The 16,666-nt window shown below is 40.3% G+C and overlaps 1 protein-coding gene across 3 annotated transcripts in view; it reads right to left on the bottom strand.

Annotated features, from left to right (window-relative positions):
• The window catches only part of LOC124116686 (hydroxysteroid 11-beta-dehydrogenase 1-like protein), a 140,658-nt gene that overhangs the window by 57,840 nt on the left and 66,152 nt on the right, over window positions 1–16,666 (bottom strand). The window contains exon 1 of one of the 3 annotated variants that reach the window (XM_048395110.1): window positions 4,497–5,097. The exons of the other annotated variants lie outside the window; for them this stretch is intronic. The gene's annotated coding sequence lies outside the window, so the exon portion shown is untranslated. Of the gene's footprint in view, window positions 1–4,496; window positions 5,098–16,666 lie in introns of those variants that run through there. 3 annotated transcript variants of the gene reach the window in all.

Raw genomic sequence — 16,666 nt, 5'->3', positions numbered from 1 at the left:
CACAATTGGGATTATGTCTCATCCTACTCTTAGTAGGGAATACATCTCAGAATTATATAAGTCTAAGTAGGGAATATGTCTCACACTGGTCTTAGTAGGGAATACATCTCACACTAGTCTTAGTGGGGAATACATCTCACTTTAGTCTTATGCCCCCATTTCACTACGACCACGAATATCCCAAATCACCCTGAATAGGAATTTTTTCATGTTCGTTGATAAATCTGAATCATTTCTTGAAGTTCTTAAATGAATCTTATTTGATTCCAAAACATTCATACAGTTCACGGGAGTTCGTCAATTCGGCGAGAAAGTTACTGTTTGTCAAAAACTTTCGTGGAAGGGTCCCCAAATTGTAATTTCGTGGCTGTATCATAATCCATTTGTAATTACTTCCATAACAGCTTCCTAATTGATTCTTTTGAATTCTTTGCTATTCTTAGCGATTTGTGGCTCCCAAAATTTCTTGTCCTCAACCCAAAAACATCCCGAAACCGCCACGAATGTCCTAAGTCAACTACGAATCATGTAAGAATTAAGTAAGTAAGAACAACATTCAGCATATTCGTAGGTGATTCTTACAATTTGTGCATGATCCGTAGATGAATCTTGTAATTTGTACATGTTTCTTAACCCATTCCTGGCATTCTTCATACTTTTCAATCTGAAACCACGAAGGTTTGCATTATTGGCCGAATCATCACGAATTTCCGATTTCCGTCTTAAACCAGTCTTAGGAGGGACTATATCTCACTCTAGTCTTAGTAGGGGATGCATCTCACTCTTGTTTGTCTTAGTAGGGAGTATGTCTCAATCCAGTCTTAGTAGGGAATATGACTCAGATTTATATAAATCTAAGTAGGAAATACGTCTTAATCCAGTTTTAGAAGGGAATACATCTCACTCTATAGTTTTAGTAGGGAATATATCTAACACTAATTTTAGGATATAAAGGAATACGTCTCAGACTAGCCGCAGTTGTTAAACACTTCACCCTGGTCGTAGTAAAAAATATGTATATCACTCTAGTCAAAGGAGGAAATATTTCACAGCCTTATAAGTCACAAGCATGTATATCCCTACATAAGTGCAATAATCTTGAAAGTGATGTTCATTTCCATTTCAGCTCACATCACCTCTTCTACCCTGTTACAGTGTAGATATATTCCCTCTTCTGCCCTGTTACAGTGTAGATATTTTCTCCCTTCTGCCCTGTTACACTGTAGATATATTCCCTCTTCTACCCTGTTACAGTGTAGATATATTCCCTCTTCTACACTGTTACAATGTAGATATTTTCCCTCTTCTACCCTGTTACAGTGTAGATATATTCCCTCTTCTACCCTGTTACAGAGTAGATATTTCCCCTCTCCTGCCCTGTTACAATGTAGATATTTTCCCTCTTCTACCCTGTCATAGTGTAGATATTTTCTCCCTTCTGCCCTGTTACACTGTAGATATTTTCCCTCTTCTACCCTGTGACAGAGTAGATATATTCCCTCTTCTACCCTGTTACAGAGTAGATATTTCCCCTCTCCTGCCCTGTTACAGTGTAGATATTTTCCCTCTTCTACAGTGTTACAGAGTAGATATATTCCCTCTTCTACCCTGTTACAGTGTAGATATTTTCTCCCTTCTGTCCTGTTACACTGTAGATATTTTCCCTCTCCTACCCTGTTACAGAGAAGATATTTCCCCTCTCCTGCCCTGTTACAGTGTAGATATTTTCCCTCTTCTACCCTGTTACAGTGTAGATATTTTCTGCCTTCTGTCCTGTTACACTGTAGATATTTTCCCTCTCCTACCCTGTTACAGTGTAGATATATTCCCTCTTCTACACTGTTACAATGTAGATATTTTCCCTCTTCTACCCTGTTACAGTGTAGATATTTTCTCCCTTCTGCCCTGTTACACTGTAGATATTTCCCCTCTCCTGCCCTGTTACAGTGTAGATATTTTCCCTCTTCTACCCTGTTACAGTGTAGATATTTTCTCCCTTCTGTCCTGTTACACTGTAGATATTTTCCCTCTCCTACACTGTTACAGAGTAGATATATTCCCTCTTCTACCCTGTTACAGTGTAGATATTTTCTGCCTTCTGCCCTGTTACACTGTAGATATTTCCCCTCTCCTGCCCTGTTACAATGTAGATATTTTCCCTCTTCTTCCCTGTTACAGTGTAGATATTTTCTTCCTTCTGCCCTGTTACACTGTAGATATTTCCCCTCTCCTGCCCTGTTACAGTGTAGATATTTTCCCTCTTCTACCCTGTTACAGTGTAGATATTTTCTCCCTTCTGCCCTGTTACACTGTAGATATATTCCCTCTTCTACCCTGTTACAGAGTAGATATATTCAATCTTCTACCCTGTTACAGAGTAGATATTTCCCCTCTCCTGCCCTGTTTCTATTTAGATATTTTCCCTCTTCTACCCTGTTACAGTGTAGATATATTCCCTCTTCTGCCCTGTTATAGTGTAGATATTTTCTCCCTTCTGCCCTGTTACAGTGTAGATATTTTCCCTCTTCTACCCTGTTACAGAGTATATATATTCCCTCTTCTACCCTGTTAAAATGTAGATATATTCCCTCTTCTGCCCTGTTACAGTGTAGATATATTCCCTCTTCTACCCTTTTGCAGTGTAGATATTTCCCCCCTTCTACCCTTTTGCAGTGTAGATATTTTCCCCCTTCTACCCTTTTACAGTGTAGATACATTCCCTCTTTGGTTAAGATTTTTGGATATGTAACAACTCACACTGGACTCCCTGGACACACTCAATGTGCCTCAACAAAAGTGGACGTTCTTAAACATTTACTAGTGAATGATAACAAAATACTGCTGTTAAAAGAAATATGCTATTATGACAGGTAAATATGGTAATGATCAATCATGAAAGCATTTACCCCCCACTGCTCAAACAAATTGCAACACCTGACAATAATACCTCTTCACATGCCAGTAGTTTCATGCTGAGCATGACTTGCAGCATTGCCGTCTAACTGTGCTGCGCTCATCACGTTCAGGCTTCACTAGCCAACACAAGCCTTGCTCACAGAAACACACTTACTGTTCAACACAGGCCGTGCACATAGTAACACACTCAATGTTCAACACAAGCCTTGCACACAGTTACACACTCAATGTTCAACACAAGCCTTGCACACAGTTACACAATCAATGTTCAACACAAGCCTTGCACACAGTTACACACTCAATGTTCAACACAAGCCTTGCACACAGTTACACAATCAATGTTCAACACAAGCCTTGCACACAGTTACACAATCAATGTTCAACACAGGCCTTGCACACAGTAACACACTCAATGTTCAACACAAGCCTTGCACACAGTTACACAATCAATGTTCAACACAAGCCTTGCACACAGTTACACACTCACTGTTCAACACAAGCCTTGCACACAGTTAAACACTCACTGTTCAACACAAGCCTTGCACACAGTTACACACTCACTGTTCAACACAAGCCTTGCACACAGTTACACAATCAATGTTCAACACAAGCCTTGCACACAGTTACACACTCACTGTTCAACACAAGCCTTGCACACAGTTACACACTCACTGTTCAACACAAGCCTTGCACACAGTAACACACTCACTTTCCAACACAGGTGTTGTACAAAGTAACACACTCACTGTTCAACACAAGCCTTGCACACAGTAACACACTCACTGTTCAACACAGGCATTGTAGACACTAACACACTCACTGTTCAAGACAGTAACACACTCACTGTTCAACACAATAACAAACTCACTGTTTAAGATAGTAACACACTCACTGTTCAACACAGTAACACACTCACTGTTCAACACAGTAACATGCTCACTGTTCAACACAGTAACACACTCACTGTTCAACACAATATCACACTCACTGTTCAACACAATATCACACTCACTGTTCAACACAGTAACACACTCACTGTTCAACACAGTACCACACTCACTGATCAACACAGTAATACCCTCACTGTTTAACACAGTAACACACTCACTGTTCAACACAATAACACACTCACTGTTCAACACAGTAACACACTCACTGTTCAACACAGTAACACACTCACTGATCAACGCAGTAACACGCTCACTGTTCAACACAGGCGTACACAGCCACAGTGGTCAACACTGTATGAATGGAAGATTTAAGCCGTCTTGTTTAACAATACATGTTGAGGATACCTTCAGCAAGTGACTGCACATTTAACAATAAATTGACAGTTGTGTGCCTGGTCAACAGTGACTGAGCAAGTGGGGGGGGGGGGGGGGGGGGGGGGGGTTGTTGGTTGGGTGGGTATCGGGTTACTCAGAGCTGGTAGTCAGGCTGGACTGAGACAGGTGTTTCTATGTGACCTGTGACCTTTATCCCTAACACACTGTCACAATACCACTACAACAACCCTGGAGGCAACTGTATACCTCAGATCAACATGTGGAGATATGGGTGGAGAAAGGCAATGTTCTTACCTGATACAAGAGCTTGTAATTAGATATTCATATATATATCTCCTTGTGTCAGTGGGAGCAACCAAGTGGGCCGGCATGTGACCTTAGATCTAACACAGCTAAATGTTCCCACTAAGTCACAGCATGCCTCTAGCGTATGCATGGCTCTTTATAATGTCCATTATTTATAACAATAGGGCCAATGGATTACTATAAAAAGACTTTGAGAAAGCAGGGACCATGTCAAAAGCCCATAACACATTACTACCTGGTGTCATTGAGTGCAACAGGACTAGGAGCAGCTGTCCATGGGGCCTTGCTGTCCCCACCCACACTTTACATGCCTGTACGTCAACTCCTATCTCCACCAACACTTTACACACCTGTACGTCAACTCCTGACCCTATCCACACTTTACACACCTGTACGTCAACTCCTGACCCTATCCACACTTTACATGCCTGTACGTCAACTCCTGTCTCCACCAACACTTTACACACCTGTACATCAACTCCTGACCCCATCCACACTTTACATGCCTGTACGTCAACTCCTGACACCATCCACACTTTACATGCCTGTACGTCAACTCCTGTCTCCACCAACACTTTACACATCTGTCCGTCAACTCCTGACCCCACCCACACTTTACATGCCTGTATGTCAACTCCTGACCCCACCCACACCTTACATGCCTGTATGTCAACTCCTTTCTCCACCCACACTTTACACACCTGTAAGTCATCTCCTGCCCCCACAGACACCTTACACACCTGTAAGTAAACTCCTGCACCCACCCACACTTTACATACCTGTAAGTCAACTCCTCCCCAACCCACACTTTACATACCTGTAAGTCAACTCCTCCCCAACCCACACTTTACATACCTGTAAGTCAACTCCTCCCCAACCCACACTTTACATGCCTGTAAGTCAACTCCGGCCCCCACCCACACTTTCCACACCTGTAAGTCAACTCCTCCCCCACCCACACTTTAAATGCCTGAGGTCAACTTCTGCCCCCACCAACACTTTACATGCCTGTACGTCAACTCCTCCCCCGCCCACACTTTACATGCCTGTACGTCCACTCCTGTCTCCACCCACACTTTACATGCCTGTATGTCAACTGCTGTCTCCACCAACACTTTACATACCTGTAAGTCAACTCCTCCCCCGCCCACACTTTACATGCCTGTATGTCAACTGCTGTCTCCACCCACACTTTACATGCCTGTATGTCAACTCCGGCCCCCACCCACACTTTACATGTCTGTATATCAACTGCTGTCTCCACCCACACTTTACATGCCTGTATGTCAACTGCTGTCTCCACCCGCACTTTACATGCCTGTACATCAACTCCGGCCCCCACCCACACTTTCCACACCTGTAAGTCAACTCCTCCCCCACCCACACTTTAAATGCCTGTACGTCAACTCCTGTCTCCACCCACACTTTACATGCCTGTATGTCAACTGCTGTCTCCATCCACACTGCTGTATGTCAACTCCTGTCTCCACCCACACTGGTGTATGTCAACTCCTGTCTCCACCCACACTGCTGTATGTCAACTACTGTCTCCACCCACACTGCTGTATGTCAACTGCTGTCTCCACCCACACTGCTGCATGTCAACTGCTGTCTCCACCCACACTGCTGCATGTCAACTGCTGTCTCAACCCACACTGTTGTATGTCAACTGCTGTCTCCACCCACACTGCTGTATGTCAACTGCTGTCTCAACCCACACTGCTGTTTGTCAACTGCTGTCTCCACCCACACTGCTGTTTGTCAACTCCTGTCTCCACCCACACTGCTGCATGTCAACTGCTGACTCCACCCACACTGCTGTATGTCAACTGCTGACTCAACCCACACTGCTGTATGTCAACTGCTGTCTCCACCCACACTGCTGTATGTCAAATCCTGTCTCCACCCACACTGCTGTATGTCAACTACTGTCTCCACCCACACTGTTGTATGTCAACTACTGTCTCCACCCACACTGCTGTATGTCAACTCCTGTCTCCACCCACACTGTTGTATGTCAACTGCTGACTCAACCCACACTGCTGTATGTCAACTGCTGTCTCCACCCACACTGCTGTTTGTCAACTGCTGTCTCCACCCACACTGCTGCATGTCAACTGCTGACTCCACCCACACTGCTGCATGTCAACTCCTGTCTCCACCCACACTGCTGTATGTCAACTCCTGTCTCCTCCCACACTGCTGTATGTCAACTCCTGTCTCCACCCACACAGCTGTATGTCAAATCCTGTCTCCACCCACACTGCTGTATGTCAACTCCTGTCTCCACCCACACAGCTGTATGTCAACTGCTGTCTCCACCCACACTGCTGTATGTCAACTCCTGTCTCCACCCACACTGCTGTATGTCAAATCCTGTCTCCACCCACACTGCTGTTTGTCAACTCCTGTCTCCACCCACACTGCTGTTTGTCAACTCCTGTCTCCACCCACACTGCTGTATGTCAACTACTGTCTCCACCAACACTGCTGTATGTCAACTCCTGTCTCCACCCACACTGCTGTTTGTCAACTCCTGTCTCCACCCACACTGCTGTATGTCAACTGCTGTCTCCACTGACACTGCTGTATGTCAACTGCTGTCTCCACCCACACTGCTGCATGTCAACTGCTGTCTCCACTGACACTGCTGTATGTCAACTGCTGTCTCCACTGACACTGCTGTATGTCAACTGCTGTCTCCACCCACACTGCTGCATGTCAACTGCTGTCTCCACCCACACTGCTGTATGTCAACTGCTGTCTCCACCCACACTGCTGTTTGTAAACTGCTGTCTCCACCCACATTGCTGTTTGTCAACTCCTGTCTCCACCCACACTGCTGTATGTCAACTGCTGTCTCCACCCACACTGCTGTATGTCAACTGCTGTCTCCACCCACACTGCTGTTTGTAAACTGCTGTCTCCACCCACATTGCTGTTTGTCAACTCCTGTCTCCTCCCACACTGCTGTATGTCAACTGCTGTCTCCAACCACAATGCTGTATGTCAAATCCTGTCTCCACCCACACTGCTGTATGTCAACTCCTGTCTCCATCCACACTGCTGTATGTCAACTGCTGTCTCCACCCACACTGCTGTATGTCAAATCCTGTCTCCACCCACACTGCTGTATGTCAACTCCTGTCTCCTCCCACACTGCTGTATGTCAACTCCTGTCTCCACCCTCACTGCTGTATGTCAACTCCTGTCTCCACCCACACTGCTGTATGTCAACTCCTGTCTCCACCCTCACTGCTTTATGTCAAGTGCTGTCTCCACCCACACTGCTGTATGTCAACTCCTGTCTCCACCCACACTGCTGTATGTCAACTCCTGTCTCCACCCACACTGCTGTATGTCAACTCCTGTCTCCACCCACACTGCTGTATGTCAACTGCTGTCTCCACCCACACTGCTGTATGTTTTTGATTGATTGATTTGTTGTTTAACCCCGCACTCAGCAATATTCCAGCTGTATGACGGCGGTCAATAAATAATCGAGTCTGGACTAGAAAATGTAGTGATTGACATCATGAGCATTGATTCACACAATTGTAATTATCATATGACATGCATCAACCAAGTCAATGAGTCTGCCCAACTATAGATGTTGTACTATGGGTGTTAGGGTTATAGATGTACTACAGGTGTTGTACAAAAAGGATACTGTACTATAGGTGTTGTACTATTGATGTACTATTGGTGTTGTACTATAGATGTACTACAGATTATTGTACCATGGATGTTGTACTTTTAGTGTTGTACTGTAGATGTACTATTGGTGTTGTACTATAGATGTACACTTAGTGCTGTCCTATAGATGCACTATGGGTGTTGTACTATTGGTGTTGTACTATAAACGTATGATGGGTGTTGTACTAAAGATCTTGTACTATTAGTGTTGTACTATATATGTACTATTGGTGTTGTACTATAGATGTAATATTAGTGTTGTACTATATATGTACTATTGGTGTTGTACTATAGATGTAATATTAGTGTAGTACTATAGATGTACTATTGGTGTTGTACTATAGATGTAATATTAGTGTTGTACTATATATGTACTATTGGTGTTGTACTATAGATGTAATATTAGTGTAGTACTATAGATGTACTATTGTTGTTGTACTTTAGATGTACTATGGGTGTTGTTCTATTGATTTACTATTGATGTTGTTCTGTAGATGTACTATTAGTGTTGTACTATAGACGTACTATTGGTGTTGCACTATAGATGTTGTACTATAGATGTTTTATTTTAGATGTTGAACTATTGATGTTGTAACATAGATTTTGTACTATGGGTGTGGTATTTGTGTTGTACTATAGATGTTTTACTTTTGGTGTTGTATTGTAGATGTTGTACTATTAGTGTTGTACCATAGATGTTTTACTTTAGATGTTGAACTATTGATGTTGTACTATAGATATTATACTAGGGGTGTTGTATTGGTGCTGTACTATGGATGTACTACAGGTGTTATACCATAGATACTGTACTATAGGTGTTGTAGTATAGATGTACTATTGGTGTTGTACTATGGATGTACTACAGATTATTGTACCCTAGATGTTGTACTTTTAGTGTTGTACTATAGATGTACTATTGTGTTGTACTATAGATGTACACTGAGTGCTGTACTATAGATGCACTATGGGTGTTGTACTAATGGTGTTGTACTATAGATGTGCGATGGGTGTTGTACTATAGATCTTGTACTATTAGTGTTGTACTATAGATGTACTATTGGTGTTGTACTATAGATGTAATATTAGTGTAGTACTATTGATGTACAATGGGTGTTGTACTATAGATGTACTATTGATGTTGTACTGTAGATGTACAATAAGTGTTGTAATGTAGATGTACTATTGGTGTTGTACTATAGATGTACTATTAGTGTTGTAATGTAGATGTACTATTGGTGTTGTACTATAGATGTACTATGGGTGTTGTTCTATAGAATTACTATTGATGTTGTATTGTAGATGTACTATTAGTGTTGTAATGTAGATGTACTATGTGCTGATGATCTCATTCTTGTAGCAGACACCCCTCTTAGATTGCAAAAGCGATTAGATCAGCTTGCTGTTTATTGTTTTAAGTGGGGAATGGAGTTAAATATGGATAAGTCAAAAATAATAGTTTTTAAGAATGGAGGTAAACTTTCTAGATATGAGAATTGGACATATAATGGTGTTAAAATGGAAACTGTAAGTTTTTATAAATATTTGGGGTTGATGGTAACACCAAAGCTTGTTTGGACTAAAGCATGTAAAGTATTATCAGAGCAAGCTAGTAAAGCATTAATCCCAATAAGGTCTTTGATAAGGAAATTTGATATTCCAGTGGAAAATTCATTTCAAGTTTTTGACAAGAAAACTATGCCAATTCTTACATATGGTAGTGAAATATGGGGTTTTATGGAGAGGGAGAGTATAGAAATTGTTCATAGAAAGTTTTGTAAATTTATTTTGAATATTTCTTATAAGTTACCAAATGCAGTAGCCTATGGAGAATGTGGCAGACGTCCACTTAAAGTTGTATATTATGTCAAATGTATAAAATATTGGTTACGGCTTATCGCCATGTCCAGAAGTAAGTACCCATATCAGTGTTATCAAATGCTAAGAAGTTGTTGTGATAGGAAACAACCTAATTGGGCCACTCATGTTAGAAATTTATTATGTTTTTATGGTTTTGGAGTAGTATGGGTATCGCATGAAGTGGGAGATGAGCAGTTATTTCTAAACATATTTAAGCAAAGAGTGTTGGATTGTGCAACACAGGATTGGCATTCAGATGTGGAACAATAGAAAGTGCTTGTTTTTTTTTCCTCATTTAAATCTTTGTTAGAATGTGAAAAATATGTGGTTTGTATAAATGTAACTAAATTTAGAAGAGCGTTGTTAAAATTCAGAAGTGGTTTTAATTCATTTGGAATCCAGAATGTTAGAAAAGGTAAATGTGTTAAAGAGGATACTGAAGCAATTTGTTTTTTTTGTAATGTTTTTGAGAATGAAAATCATATTATATTTCAATGTCCTAGGTATGAAGATAACCGAAAGGTTTTTCTAGAGGAGTTGAGAAAAAAGAATAAATCATTTGTTACTATAAATATGTTGTGTACATCAGATCAAAGTGAGATTTTATATTATTTCTCCAGATTTCTATATACCATTTTCAGTATCAGAGGGGATGTCTAGTATTTTTACAGTTATCACTATTTGAAATGTTTCAGGGTTCACTGTACTAAGAAAAGAAAACAACTAACTGAAGCATCTGGAAAATCTTAGTTTGTCAGATTTATATAACACTTTATATAATCCCATCACTGTCAGTATGCTATCTGTTTCTATATTTATATTGAGGTTTATTAGCTAATAGAGCGCATCCAAAATATATTGTAACTATGGGTCATGTGGCCTTCTTTACTGAATAAAATTCTGTCTGTCTATACTGTAGATGTACTATAAGTGTTGTAATGTAGATGTACTATTGGTGTTGTACTATAGATGTACTATGGGTGTTGTTCTATAGAATTACTATTGATGTTGTACTGTAGATGTACTATAAGCGTTGTAATGCAGATGTACTATTAGAGTTGTACTATAGATGTACTATTGGTGTTCTACTATAGATGTAAGATGGGTGTTGTTCTATAGAATTACTATTGATGTTGTACTGTACATGTACTATTAGCGTTGTAATGCAGATGTACTATTAGAGTTGTACTATAGATGTACTATTGGTGTTCTACTATAGATGTAAGATGGGTGTTGTTCTATAGAATTACTATTGATGTTGTACTGTAGTTGTACTATGTGTGTTGTACTATAGGTGAACTATGGGTGTTGTAATGTAGATGTACTATAAGAGTTGTACTATGAATGTACTATTGGTGTTGTACTATAGATGTACTATTAGTGTTGTACTATAGGTGTACTATCAGTGTTGTAATGTAGATGTACTATTAGAGTTGTACTATGGATGTACTATTGGTGTTGTACTATAGATGTACTATTAGTGTTGTACTATAGGTGTACTATCAGTGTTGTAATGTAGATGTACTATTAGTGTTGTACTATATATGAACTATCAGTGTTGTAATGTAGATGTACTATTAGTGTTGTACTATAGATGTACTATCAGTGTTGTAATGTAGATGTACTATTAGAGTTGTACTATAGATGTACTATGAGTGTTGTTCTATAGATACACTATGGGTGTTGTTCTATAGAATTACTATTGATGTTGTAATGTAGATGTACTATTAGTGTTGTACTATAGATGTACTATGGGTGTTGTACTATAGATGTACTATTAGTGTTGTACTATAGATGTACTATCAGTGTTGTAATGTAGATGTACTATTAGAGTTGTACTATATATGTACTATTGGTTTGTACTATAGATGTACTATTAGAGTTGTACTATAGATGTACTATTAGTGTTGTACTATAGATGTACTATCAGTGTTGTACTATAGATGTACTATCAGTGTTGTAATGTAGATGTACTGTTAGTGTTGTAATGTAGATGTACTATTAGTGTTGTACTATAGATGTACTATTAGTGTTGTACAATAGATGTACTATCAGTGTTGTAATGTAGATGTACTATTAGAGTTGTACTATATATGTACTATTGGTTTGTACTATAGATGTACTATTAGAGTTGTACTATATATGTACTATTGGTGTTGTACTATAGATGTTGTACTAAGGACATGTACTTAGGATGTTGTAATATATACGTTGTACTATAGATGTTGAACTCTAAATGTTATGCTAAAGATGTCCTACTACATGTTCTCCTACGATGCTATATATCTGTTTTGAGGCACTGGGGGATGCATGCGTTTTTTTGGTGATAAGGAACAGAGAAGCTGTGAAGAACTCAGTGTAGAACACATGGCATTCTCCCAATACTCATGTCCAATGTCACGTTAAAACCTTTGGCTTTCCCGGTGAGTTTTTGTTGAAAGAAAAGCAAACAACATGAGCAACCAGCCAAACTTTGGGCAGGCCACACATGCTAACAAAAGTTTTGTGCTTGTTTATCTTATTCAATTAGGCACAAACCCTTTAGGAAGCAATCCTCAGGAATTCCTCTGGTTTACAATGAGCTTGACAACAAACACAACAGATCTATGAAAATAGTCCAACAGCTTGAAGCTCACCTGAAGCACTACAATCGGTGACACATTCATAAAGAGTGGGAAGTTCTATGAAGTAGTATCTTCAACCATTGGTAAGACATATTGGACTGCTATGGAGATTTCAAATGCTTGAAATATACTGTTTCACATGGGAGAATTCCTGACATCGATGTAAACAGTCCTTTCAGAGCACTAAAACTTGAGCGCCCTGTGGAAGTTTCTATACATGTTGTGATGGATCACTTGCTGGCCAACTCTGACATCTGGTTAATTTCAGACCTCAGCCACGAATCACTTGATACAGACTTCACATTAAGTTTTAATACATAGTTACATGTTTGCAATATGAAAATAATGAAAAAACAATTTATTATTTTGTTTTACACGTATCTTAGTAAAAATACCAAGAGGTAAGATGCACAAAGAAGAAATGACAATGTCAAGGTTGATTTGAAGTTAAATATTTATTGACAAAATCAAGCAACATTAAATTGATTGTTTGTATATAAATAGGGTAGGCCCCATGGCCACACGAAAATAATTTTGTCTGATCTCAGGAATGAATGAGTGGAGTAGTACAGTGCACAACATCTACCTGCTGCCAAACAGATTATTGCGGGCACTCCCGATAGACATTGCTAATTTTCATGCAACACCAGATATAAATCGTCACAATGTGCATCAAGCTCAAAACAGTGTATGCTTTACTTGAAATTGTTGCTCAAATACACTTTTGATCTGTCGCAGAATGCAAACAAACATGTTTGAAAAGAGAATAAAGCATACGATCACTCTCATTTTTGTATTGTAGTAATACAAGCATTGTGGCATTACAAAGGTTCAGAGCATCAACAGCAAACAACACATTCTGCTGAAACATCATCAATTATGTGTTCACTGTGAGCATCATCACATTGTTGTCACTTACAACCTTGAAAATTGTCCTACAAATGAGAGTAGCCCCTCTTGGACCAAGTGGCCAGTTGTTTGAAATCAAACAATAGTTATCATTGTTTATAATTCTACCTCTATCACATCATAGCCATAAATTCCTGTTTGGCTGTCAATCACACTGTAAAATTATTTAAATTTTCAACATAAGTCCCCTTCACTTCCAACATATCTAATAGTGGTGAGGATAACCCTATCCTTTGCAGGAAGGGCAACTGTGCATGCACAAGGCAGGACAACATCACTTCTTTCAACCCTTTCAACCATAATTCTCATACACTAGATGCAGATTATAAGGGAGGTGGGAGGGACTAATTCCTGATGTAATAGAGGTAGTAGTCTTAGAATTATACACAATGATAGCTATTGTTTGATAATTCCTTCGAATACCCTACCTCTATTACATCATAGCCAAATACACCAGAGGGACCAGTGGGAACTGACATCTAGTATCCCTTGATAGTTGTCAGCAGTGAAATGGGAAAAGAGCTGAAGTATATTGCCTGATATTTGTTCTAGATTTACTAGATTGGCATACAGATTACGTCACTCCTTTTACTATGACATCAATGTTTCGAAACCATGCAGTGGTATATGTCATATCCTGACGTTACTTCCGGTTCTGACATCACTTCTTCTGAAGTCACTCTATGACATCACTTCCGGTTCTGTCGATACTTTCTGACATCACTGTCGGTTCCGAGTGAGTGAGAGAGTGAGTGAGTGAGTATGGTTTTACGCCACTTTTAGCAATATTCCAGCAGTATTACAGCGGGGGCACACCAGAAATGGGCCTTGCACATTGTACCCATGTCGGGAACTGAACCCAGGTCTTCGGCATGACAAGCAAACGCTTTAACCACTAGGCTACCCAACCGCCCCTATCGGTTCTGAAGTTCACTATGACGTCACTTCTGGTTTTATATCTCTTACGACCTCACTTCTTGTTTGTATTACGAGTGACTTCTTCTGTCCAACATAATATCGACCCTTACCACTTCTAGTTCTCATAGATAGGGAAAAGTGAAGCGGTGAAGAACTCAGTGTAGAACACATGGCATTCTCCCAATACTCATGCCCAATGCCACGTTAAAAGCTTTGGCTTTTCCGTTCAGTTTTTTGTTGAAAGAAAAGCAAACAACATGGGCAACTAGCCAAACTTTGGGCAGGCCACACATGCTAACAAAGGTTTTGTGCTTGTATATTTTATTTAATTAGGCACAAACCCTTTAGGAAGCAATCCTCAGGAATTCCTCTAGTTTACAATGAGCTTGACAATATAACACAAGTATATTGCCTGATATTTATCCTAGATTCACTAGATTGGCATATTATTACGTCACTCCTTTTTCTATGACATCAATGATTCTAAACCTTGCAGTGGCATATGTCGTATCCTGATGTACTTCCTCTTTTGACGTTACTTCATCTGAAATCACTCTATGACATCACTTCCGGTTTTGTCGATACTTTCTGACATCACTGTCGGTTCTGAAGTTCAACGTAACTTCTAGTTCTCAAAGATATGATGTCAGTCCCTACTTTTGACGTCAACTTCTTCTTCTCATCAGTTATATTTATCATATTTTGATGTTATGACGGTGTAAAGTCTGAAAGTATACCCCCCCCCTTCAAAGTATACCCGGGGGTTAATTCAGGGGGCTTGCAGAATCTACCCCCCTTTCCCAGAATCAACCCCCGGGGTATAATCTGGGAGCTCCCAGAATATACCCTGGGTTATAATTGAGATTGTTGTCAGAACCGGAGGTCAGTACAATGATATCATGTAGAAACCTTATATAACTTATATCCTAAACGATCTATGATTTCCATGTTAACCAATGATATGACTGTGCACTGGTAGGCTGTTTTAAAGGTCAACTTACCTTGATTTGGGTCTGTCCTAGAAAGATAGGAATCCCCTGAAAGATGAAGAAGGGGAGGCAGGGCTACTGGGTAACTATCACCAAAACAGGTCCCAGTGAGAATAGTCCCTCAAGATTGGTCTGACTGTTACTTGTTCCATGGAGTTCCTACTAGCAAGGCTTGTTGCTACAGCTCTGATCTCATGAGCTCTGCAGTTTCTCCATGTTGGTGTGAAAATTTGTGCCTGGCCATACCTGTCTGCTGTGGTGGTTTTCAGCCAGCCATATCCTTTTCTGATGAAGGGACTAATTCCTGATGTAATAGAGGTAGTAGTCTTAGAATTATACACAATGATAGCTATTGTTTGATAATTCCTTCGAATACCCTACCTCTATTACATCATAGCCAAATACACCAGAGGGACCAGTGGGAACTGACATCTAGTATCCCTTGATAGTTGTCAGCAGTGAAATGGGAAAAGAGCTGAAGTATATTGCCTGATATTTGTTCTAGATTTACTAGATTGGCATACAGATTACGTCACTCCTTTTACTATGACATCAATGTTTCGAAACCTTGCAGTGGTATATGTCATATCCTGACGTTACTTCCGGTTCTGACATCCCTTCTTCTGAAGTCACTCTATGACATCACTTCCGGTTCTGTCGATACTTTCTGACATCACTGTCGGTTCCGAGTGAGTGAGAGAGTGAGTGAGTGAGTATGGTTTTACGCCACTTTTAGCAATATTCCAGCAGTATTACAGCGGGGGCACACCAGAAATGGGCCTTGCACATTGTACCCATGTCGGGAACTGAACCCAGGTCTTCGGCATGACAAGCGAACGCTTTAACCACTAGGCTACCCAACCGCCCCTATCGGTTCTGAAGTTCACTATGACGTCACTTCTGGTTTTATATCTCTTACGACCTCACTTCTTGTTTGTATTACGAGTGACTTCTTCTGTCCAACATAATATCGACCCTTACCACTTCTAGTTCTCATAGATAGGGAAAAGTGAAGCGGTGAAGAACTCAGTGTAGAACACATGGCATTCTCCCAATACTCATGCCCAATGCCACGTTAAAAGCTTTGGCTTTTCCGTTCAGTTTTTTGTTGAAAGAAAAGCAAACAACATGGGCAACTAGCCAAACTTTGGGCAGGCCACACATG

Source organism: Haliotis rufescens, unplaced genomic scaffold (assembly GCF_023055435.1).
Source record: "Haliotis rufescens isolate VD_foot unplaced genomic scaffold, xgHalRufe1.0.p SCAF_14, whole genome shotgun sequence".
NCBI lineage: Eukaryota > Metazoa > Mollusca > Gastropoda > Lepetellida > Haliotidae > Haliotis > Haliotis rufescens.
Note: the sequence above shows the minus strand (reverse complement) of the source record. Positions and strands in the feature narration are given on the sequence as shown.